This window comes from Myxocyprinus asiaticus, chromosome 29, assembly GCF_019703515.2.
Source record: "Myxocyprinus asiaticus isolate MX2 ecotype Aquarium Trade chromosome 29, UBuf_Myxa_2, whole genome shotgun sequence".
NCBI classification, from domain to species: domain Eukaryota; kingdom Metazoa; phylum Chordata; class Actinopteri; order Cypriniformes; family Catostomidae; genus Myxocyprinus; species Myxocyprinus asiaticus.
This window is the reverse complement of record NC_059372.1, coordinates 41858980-41869367: the sequence shown is the minus strand read 5'-3', so window position 1 is coordinate 41869367 and position 10388 is coordinate 41858980. Positions and strand designations below refer to the sequence as shown.

Below are 10388 nucleotides of genomic sequence, written 5' to 3'. Positions count from 1 at the left end.
TATATATATATATATATATATATATATATATATATATATATATATATAAACTTTCTGTTTACCATAAGATAATAAACACATACAATATTATTTATTATTTATTAATATCTAGAGTCTATTTTTTTATTTGGCAGTATTTCTGAAAAAATGAGACACATTTTTTGCAATTAGTTCACAGTATGTGTGAATGATGAGCTTTTAAATATGTGTGGAAAAATTGCAGGCAGCAGCCCAAAAATACACCAGAGTTTAAGAGGTTGTAAAAAACAAAATATTAGTAACTGTATTCCACTACAGTTACAATTTAAATAGTTGGTAATCAGAATACAGTTTCATTCAAAAAGTATTTTGATTACATGCTATTAATACGTACCGTTACATGTATTCTGTTACTCCCCAACCCAGTGGATGATATAATGTGTATATGTATCTTTCATATAGCCTACATAATGTATTTCAGTTACAAGTACTGTATTTTTTTTTTACTACATTTTTTACTGTACTGTCTTTTTGTGGTTTGACAGCTTGAATGAAACCTATTCAAGGCTAAATACAGAGAAATTGCATAATAATTTCTAATTGTTCCATTTGCGCAGTTACACCAGTTTTATATAGTAACCTGCAAACTAATCAACGTCACTTTGTTCATTCTTAAATAATTACAAAAACATTTGTAACGTTTGTGTGTATGGTGACTAGATCCACAACTTAGTTTGGTCTGTGCCTTCTCCTACCCACGACCAGCTTTAGTAAATGTTATATCACCATCTAAGGTCTCTCAATGCAATTACGGCAGACTACATTAGACACAAGGCCAAGGCCAACTGGAAAGCACACAAACTAGGCTTTTAATTTAAATATCGGCTGATGTTAATATATCAATGCCTCAAAAACATATCAATAAAATAAAGTCCTGATCAAATAATCAGTATATCAATATTTTGATGTGGGTTTACATCTGGAAGACGTATTTTTCATGTTGTTTGCTCATCTGCAATATGTCTATAAGATGTATGTCAATAAGTACGTCTCAGATGTCAATAAGACATTCAGCAGATGTCTTTGAGACGTTTATGATTCTTTATATCTTTTTAAGATATTTAGCAGATGTTAATTAGATTGTGATTCTTTCCAGATGAAAAATTCTAAATCAATCAATCAAATCAAATCAAATCACTTTATTGTCACACAGCCATATACAAAAGTGCAATGGTGTATGAAATTCTTGGGTGCAGTTCCGATCAACATAGCAGTCGTGGCAGTGATGAGACATATACCAATTTACAATAACATCAAATTAACACAGCACAATTAAACGTCTGATATACACATAATAACATACACTGTACAGTATACAATACGCACTATATAGATACACATTATTCAATAAAAATAAAAAATAAAAATATATAAAAAAGTATATATAGTAGTATATATAGAATGTACAGTATTGTACTGTATTGTCATTCAGGCTGTCGGTTGATAGTCAGTTGTTAAGAGAGAATATAATATAATAATAATATAATTTATGACAGTCCGGTGTGAGATATAAGAGTAAGGGTAATAAAGTGCAGTGCTGATGTATTTTGATCGTGGGAGATCAAGAGTTCAGAAGTCTGATTGCTTGGGGGAAGAAGCTGTCATGGAGTCGGCTGGTGTGGGTCCTGATGCTGCGATACCGTCTACCTGATGGTAGCAGTGAGAACAGCCCATGGCTCGGGTGGCTGGAGTCTCTGATGATCCTCCGAGCTTTTTTCACACACCGCCTTGTATATATTTCCTGGAGGGAGGGAAGCTCACCTCCGATGATGTGTCTGGCAGTTCGCACCACCCTTTGCAGTGCTTTGCAGTTGTGGGCGGTGCTATTGCCGTACCAGGCAGAGATGCAGCCAGTCAGGATGCTCTCTACAGTGCAGGTGTAGAACCGTGTGAGGATGTGGCGGTTCATTCCAAACTTCCTCAGCCGTCTCAGGAAGAAGAGGCGCTGATGAGCCTTCTTCACAACGACTTCAGTGTGGATGGACCATGTGAGTTCTTCAGTGATGTGGACACCCAGGAACTTGAAGCTGCTGACACTCTCCACTGGTGCTCCATTGATGGTGATGGGACTGTGTTCTCTGTCTTTTCTTCTGAAGTCCACCACAAGCTCCTTTGTCTTACTGACATTGAGGGTGAGGTTGTGCTCCTGACACCAGTGTGTCAGAGTGTGCACCTCCTCTCTGTAGGCTGTTTCATCATTGTCAGTGATCAGACCTACCACCGTCGTGTCATCAGCAAACTTAATGATGGCATTGGAGCTATGTGTTGCCACACAGTCATGTGTGTACAGGGAATACAGTAGTGGGCTGAGAACACAGCGCTGTGGGGCTCCAGTGTTGAGGGTTAGTGATGAGGAGATGTTGCTGCCTATTCTAACCACCTGGCGTCTGCTTGACAGGAAGTCCAGGATCCAGCTGCACAGTGAGCTGTTTAACCCCAGAGCCCTGAGTTTCTCATCTAGCTTGGAGGGCACTATGGTGTTGAATGCTGAGCTGTAGTCTACAAACAGCATTCTCACATAAGTGTTCTTTTTTTCCAGGTGGGAGAGAGCAGTGTGTATTGTAGATGCAATGGCATCATCAGTGGAGCGGTTGTTGCGGTAAATTGCAACGGGTCAAGAGAGAGAGGCAGCACAGAGCAGATGTAATCTCTGATTAGTCTCTCAAAGCATTTGCTGATGATGGGGGTCAGAGCAACAGGACGCCAGTCATTTAAGCAAGTTATTTTTGATTGCTTTGGAACAGGCACAATGGTGGATGTTTTAAAGCATGTGGGGACTACAGACAAAGAGAGCGAAAGGTTGAAAATGTCTGTAAAAACACCAGCCAGCTGGTTCACGCACGCTCTGATGACGCAGCCCGGAATGCTGTCTGGGCCTGCGGCTTTGCAGATATTCACCCGTCGGAAGGATCGGGTTACATCCGCTACAGAGGCGGAGAGTGAACTAACCTCTGTAGCTTTGGCCGCGAGAGCTCTCTCCGCGAGGGCGGTGTTATTTCCCTCAAAATGAGCATAAAAAGTCTTTAGCTCATCCAGGAGAGAGGCAGCGGTGTTCATGGTGGAGTTTTTATTCCCTTTAAAGTCCGTGATGATGTTAATTCCCTACCACATGCTTCTAGAGTTGGTGGTGTTAAACTGTCCTTCAATCTTGCTCCTGTACTGGCGTTTTGCTGTTCTGATAGTTTTTCGGAGGGCTTAACTGGCTTGTTTATGCTCCTCCGCGTTCCCGGAGTTAAAAGCAGAAGTCCGCACATTAAGTGCCGCGCGAACATCCTTATTTATCCATGGTTTTTGGTTTGGATAGATCCGTATTGTTCTCCCAGTCCGTGTGATCAAAACAGTCTTGTAGCGTTGAGTCTGATTGGTCTGACCAGCACTGGATCGTTCTGAGGGTGGGTGCTTCCTGTTTCAGTTTCTGCCTCTAAGCGGGCAGAAGCAGAATGGAAGAGTGGTCCGATTTGCCAAATGGTGGGCGGGGGAGGGATTTGTAGCCATCCCAGAAGGGAGAGTAGCAATGGTCCAAAACCCGGTCCCCTCGTGTGTTGAAGCTAATGTGCTGGTGGTATTTTGGTGCGACTGATTTGAAACTGGCTTTATTAAAGTCCCCGGTCACAATGAACGCGGCCTCAGGGTGCGCGATTTCCTGCTCACTTATAATCCCTTACAGATCCTTGAGTGCCCGGTCTGTGTCAGCTTGTGGCGGGATGTACACAGCTGTGATAATGACCACTGTGAATTCCCTCGGTAGCCAGAATGGTCAACACAGAAGCATGAAAAATTCCAGATCAGGAGAGCAGAAAGACTTGATAGAATGTACGTTCCTCTGATCACACCAGGATTTGTTGATCATAAAACATACACCACCACCTCTGCTTTTACCTGAGAGGTCTTTCGCTCTGTCCGCTCGGTGCACGGAGAACCCCGTGGGTTCAATGGCTGAGTCTGGAATCTCCGCAGACATCCAAGTTTCCGTAAGGCAGATAATGCAGCAGTCCCTCGTCTCTCTTTGGAAAGAGATCTGTGCTTTCAGCTCACAGAGCTTGTTATCCAGAGACTGAAGGGTAGTGGGGGTCGATTTGCGCGGCGTCTCACTCTGATGAGAACGCCGGCTCTGTTTCCCCTTTTCCTTTTGCATTTCCGCGGCCGGGCAGCCCAGACTAAGGGCTCCGCTTGCGTGTTTGTAAACAGCGGGTCGGCATTGAGGAATTTGAAGTCCGGTTTATGGTGTGAAATTGCTGAACCAATGTCCAAAAGTGTTTGTCTGTCGTAGACAATAAGGCAGACAACATCCAAGACAAAAAACATAAGAATTGTGAACAAAACAAACAAAACACTACTATGTTGTGTCGGAGCTCGCAACGCAGCAGCCATACTCGGCGCCATCTTGAGTCCATCCAATATATAATAAATATACCAATATAGTAATAAAATAGACATCTCAGAGATGTACGTATGCTATCTGGATACCTGTGTACCGGTACCTGTTTCATCAGACTTGTGCTTGCTACGCACTTTTATTTTTAATAACTAAAAAAGTTGACTATCAAGACAATATAAAATGGATAAAAATAGACCATGATGGAAATTTTACTCAATCTCTTAAATTTTTGGTGCACAACCTCTATTTGTGACCTGTACAGCTGGCAAAATAAGTCAGAAAACACAATGAGCAATGTTATATGTTCACTTAATCTGCTCTGCCTGCTAGGGGTCAGTAGGGAACCTGAGATGTGTATGTGGTAAGAAGAATAAAGGAGAGAGTTAAGAGAGCACAGCTGTGGTTGCTGCAGTTTTTTATTAGTTACTACAAAACGTGTAAGACACAACATTTGGTGATTAGGATGGTAGCATTCAGTTTACCTACGCTTACTTTGTTTTTGCCATTCCAGGGTCAGCCCCAGGTACCGAATCATACTTGGCAGAAGATTTTTGAAAATTATCTTGTCGCCATCGACACCAATGGAGATCGGTGGCCGGAGGAGAGAAAACGTGCCGTTCTACAGTGCCCGGGAGCCGAGGGGTTGAAAGTTTTCTACACGCTGCCTAATACAGGTCAGACTTTTGCTGATGTTTTCAAAACTTTAGAGGAATATTTTCAGCCTGCTACAAACGTTGTAGTTGATTGCCATAAATTCAGACAATGTGCCCAAAGGCCAGATGTATCAGTGAAGGATTTTGTTGCTGCTTTACGCAAACTCAGTGTACACTGTGACTTCGGCGACCGCACGGACGAGATGATAAGGGACCGAGTATTGGAGAAAGCATCCTCTGCATGCATTCATGATCGACTCTTGCTACAGCCTCAGCTAACACTGAAGGATGGAATGCTTTTAGCCAGCCAAACGGAGACCGCTGTGGGGCACATGCAAGTGCTGGAGGCAGCATCGGTGCATGAGATTAAACCTGCTCAGCGTGGTACACTACAACTCAATCGGAAACACCACGGAAAATCAGTGAGTAAAACGCGATCAGAGTCTAATGCACAGTCTAATCGTACTTGCTTTCATTGTGGGTCTAGTATTTCTAATGCTCCAAATTGCCCTGCTGCTAAAGTTAAATGCAAGAGCTGTGGAAATGTGGGACATTTTGCAAGAGTCTGCTGCTCAAAATGGAAAGTGCAAGCACTCAATGTTCCTGAGTTCAAGGTTCCTGAAATTGTGCACGTGCTCTAAGTAGATGGGAAACTGTGCGTCATAAAATAAAATGCACTGTGGCCATCGGAACTGAGAAAATGAGCCCTGTTTCCATTGAGCTCTTAGTAGACACAGGTTCCACTTTTTCCATTCTCCCTCAACACCTATATAAGTGGTGCATCTCTTCAGTGCATCTCCTTTACAGCCCCCCCATATGAAACTAGTAACTTACTTGAAATCAGCACTGCCTGTAATTGGATGCCTGCCTTCGCATGTATACTATGATGATGCAGTGGTCAATACCGGCATCTACATTGTCAAGAAAGGCTGGGCATGGACCTAGTGTCAGGTCTCAACATTCACATTGCTGGAAATATAGTAGTCTTATCCCCCTCTCCTGCTGTGGTGAGCCAAGTGATGGCTACAATGACAACAGAGGCCATCTCTGGATGTTCCAAAGGCTTTGTCCATCATGTAAAAGTAAGAGAGTCAGTTCAAACTGTACAGCAAAAACTGCATAGACTTCCCTTATCAGTCAGAAATGCAGTTTCCAGAGAACTATGCAGTTTACAAGATGCAGGTGGATGCCTCCCTGTGGGTGTCAACGAGGGTGGTGACAATGAAGAAGAATGGAGAAATTCGCTTATGTGTGGATTTAAGAGAGCCAAACAGGGCAGTGATCATTGATAGCCATCCCCTTCCACACATGGAGGACTTGTTCACTGAGCTAAAGGGGGCCACAATGTTTTCAAGCATTGATTTGACCAGTGCACACCTCCAGATGATGCTTCACGAGGACAGCTGGGACCTGACGACATTCATTACACATGATGGGCTGTTTCGTTATCGCCGGGTACCCTATGGCTTAGCCTTGGCACCGGCTGCTTTTCAAAAAATGATGGTAATGATACTGAAAGGCCTGGATGGAATCCAGAACTACCTGGATAATGTGATCGTGTATGGACGCACTTCAGCCGAGCATTATTGCAATTTGCAGGCTGTTTTAACGGCACTACAGCACACAAGCCTTATCTTGAATCAAGTGAAATGTAAGTTCAGCTGCAAAAGTCTCCCTTATTTGGGCCACATTATTACTGTGCAAGGCCTGCTTCCTGACAATGGTCAAATTCAGGCTATCCTAAAGGCACCAGCCACAGACCCTGCCAAATTACGTTCATTCTTAGGACTGACTTCCTGGTACTCGCGTTTCATGCCAAACTACTCTTCGGAGATAGAGTGATGCCTCGGACTATGGAATAGAGGCTGTGCTAACACAGATTCCTGCCGATGGTTCAGAGCGTACTGTCACATTTGCTTCCTGCTCTCTCTCGGTTGCAGAGTGGAAATATGCCATAGTGGAGAAAGAAGCCCTGGCCTGGGCTGTGGAACAGTGGCGAACATTCTTGTGGGGCCATCAGTTCACACTCCGTATGGACCACCAGGCACTAACCACTCTGCTGACAACTAAAGGTATGGGGCACGCTGGAATGTGCATCGCGAGGTGGTCTGCACACCTGCTCTGCTTCAACTATGAAGTCTTGTACAAGCCAGGGTCCGAAAACGTCACAGCAGACTGCCTCCCACATCTGCCCTCACCTGCCTGGGAGGATGCTGATTCTGCCATTGACGGCTCTACTCTTCGCCGAACCTTGTGCTTTGTCAGTGGATGAATTTTCCAAAGAGTGCGCTGGTTGCCCTGAATTAACAGCACTGCGACTACAACTACGCACAGGTTGGCCTAAAAACAAGAAAAACTTTCCACCTGAGCTGGCATTATATTTTCATGTTAGGGATGAACTTGCGGTGCAAGACAACCTGGTCTATAGAGGTACATATCGCTTGGTGGTGCCTATATCCCTGCGTGGGGCCCTAATTAATCTACCACATCAGGGTCACCAGGGCATTGTCAGGACCAAGCAGCATCTTCATGACTTGAATTGGTGGCATGGCATGAACCACTCAGTTCAGTCTGCAATCTCCTCTTGCCAGCTTTGCCAAAACCATGACAAAAGTGCCAAAACACATGTTCCTCCCCTACAGCCACTTCCTTCTGCACCATGGGAGAAGTTAAGACTAGACATTATTGGACCATTCGAGTTGGGAACATGGGACTGCAGGTATGCACTCACTTTAGTTGACTATTACAGCAAGTGGCCAGAAATAGCGTTCACCAGTAATGTCACTACCGATACTGTCACTGACTTTCTTGCTACGGCATTCAGCCATTTTGCCAACCCTTTGGAAATTGTGACTGACAATGGTGTACAATTTACATCCCTTGCCTTTGCTGATTTTCTTAAAAGCAGGAATATCAAACATGCCCGCACCTCACTGTACTTTCCACAAGCTAATGGGGCTGTGAACTGTTACTTGGTTGCAAACTGAGAACAACCCTACATATTCTACCCACTGGGCCCTCTGCTTGTGATGATGCTACAGTGCGAGCTTGTGTCCAGGCCCACCAGTCCCAAGTAAAAACTTACTTGAAACCATCTGCTTTGAGACCAGGGGACAGAGTGCAGGTGAAGCTACCCACTCATGTGAAAAAGGGCAAGTCAAAATTTTGTTCACCCTGTACTGTGCTGGGAAAAAAAGGACAGGACACTTACATCCTTGAGGATGGGAAAATGTGGAACACCACACACCTTTCACAATGCCCTGGCCAAAGCCATTCAGAGAGGAGCCCTACAGAGGTGCCACATCTACATAGATACTGCACCGGTAGCTCAAAGACAGCCTAGAATCAGATACCCTCCAGTCTAGCACAAAGAATATGTTAAGTGAATGTCACACATGAACACTAACCACAACATTAAGCTATTTGAGTTTCAAATTTTAAACTTTTTATGTTTGAACATAAAGGCATTTGCACTGTTCTGTTAAATCTGTGATTGTATATGCTTGTGTTTAAGATGTGTTTATTGAGGTCCATAACAATTTTTGCTGGAAACAAAAAACAAAAACAAAAAAACATAAATTTCCTTGTATTATGGGTTAAGAAGCTATAATGTGATTGCTTACACTGTTAATATTGGTGGATTTGGCATGCTGGAATCAATTGTTCTGTTGGCTTATGATGTTGTTCAGGAAATGTCGAAACTATACTTAAGATATTGTGAAAAAAAGGGAAAATGTTATATGTTCACTTAATCTGCTCCTCCCGCTAGGGGTCAATAGCGAACCTGAGACGTGTATGTGGTAAGAAGAAGAATAAAGGAGAGAGATAAGAAACCACGGTTGTGGTTGCTGCAGTTTTGTATTAGTTACTAGTAAAAGTGTTAAACACAACAAACAAGAACACAGATCAAACCATGTCTGATCTGTGTAATTGATAGAATACAGAGGCTATCAATTAATTGCCAACAAAAGCCTTCATCAGCCAACTAACAAAGGACAATGCATCTATATGAACTTCTGCAGCTAATCCAGGATGAACTTCAAAAACATTAGTCATTAATCTTACAGTTCATACAAAATCTTAGTTTAAACACTGGCCCTTAACACTTACTTAGTTTACTACTTTTAAACCATGACTTGCACTGCACACAAATAGATAATATTGGCATTATATTCATGCTGTTTAGCCAGAGGGGAACTGGCCCCCACAGTGAGCCTGGTTTCTCCCAAGGTTATTTTTTTTACGGAGTTTTGTGTTCCTTGCCACTTCGGCTTGCTCACTGGGGTTCTAAATACAATTATTATTTAATTATTTATTTTATACACAATTTACAATTTAATCATATTTAATCAAACTACACGATGACTCTAAGTCTTTATAGATATTACAGTTTCATTTTCTGTTAATGCATGATTTTCTGTAAAGCTTTGAAACGATGTGTGTTGTGAAAAGCGCTATACAAATAAAAATGACTTGACCATGTGAGGGTAGAAACAAACCCTGCATATGTCTTCACATACTATCCATACTAAATATTATGTATGACAAGCACAGTACCTCAGCCAAAGGAGAGTTTACAATAAAAAATTTATCTTCAGGAAAGTACAGCTGGGCACAGCAGGAGGACTGAAAGTGAGTGCGTTTATATGCACTTTAAAAGTTTGATTTCAGTCGGACTAAAGCAATAATTTGTCTTTTTGAAATGTCATGTAGACACTTCAGTCTGATAGTCCAGTTTTTGGGAAATCAAACTAACAGAGCAATTGTAGCTCGGCTTTCTATAGCACATATACAAGTTAACTGGACCCCAGTTGGCCTCGGCGTTATGTGCATGCTCCAAAAAACAGGTGTCGCGCAAAGTGTATTTAATATATAAGTCGAACGCAACACATAACAGAGAAGAAGAAGAGCAACAACAACACAAATGTCCCTGCATTCCAAACAGGATAAATCAGCCTCTGAAGGGCACTTCGGAGGGAGAACAATCATTATAGCCATGTTGTAAGATCACTTTAAACAGAACTTCCAATTAAAATAACTTAAGTTCCAAATAATCGTTATTTGAGCCCCACAACTTTCAGTCCTCCAAAGCTCTCACAGTGGAAGGGAATAGGGCATTGGAATGATCACTTCTGAATGGAACATGCCCTGTATCATGTCGAATGCTATAAATGTTCATTTTTGAACGGCCTTCCGTAAGCCAATGACACCTGTGAAAAACTGATGTGCCTCTAATTATTATTCGTTTGTCTGTATTCTGTCCAATGACTAACCCTCTTATCTGTCTGCCATAGTAACACCCATATCACCAAACACCC

The 10388-nt window shown here is 42.6% G+C and overlaps 1 long non-coding RNA gene across 1 annotated transcript; it reads left to right on the top strand.

Moving 5' to 3' along the window:
* The first annotated feature begins 4941 nt into the window (after nt 1-4941).
* Nucleotides 4942-9568, top strand: LOC127419813 (uncharacterized). Its single transcript, XR_007893724.1, has 2 exons — nt 4942-5091; nt 5240-9568. It is a non-coding gene; the product is annotated as an uncharacterized LOC127419813 (long non-coding RNA).
* Nucleotides 9569-10388: the final 820 nt, after the last annotated feature.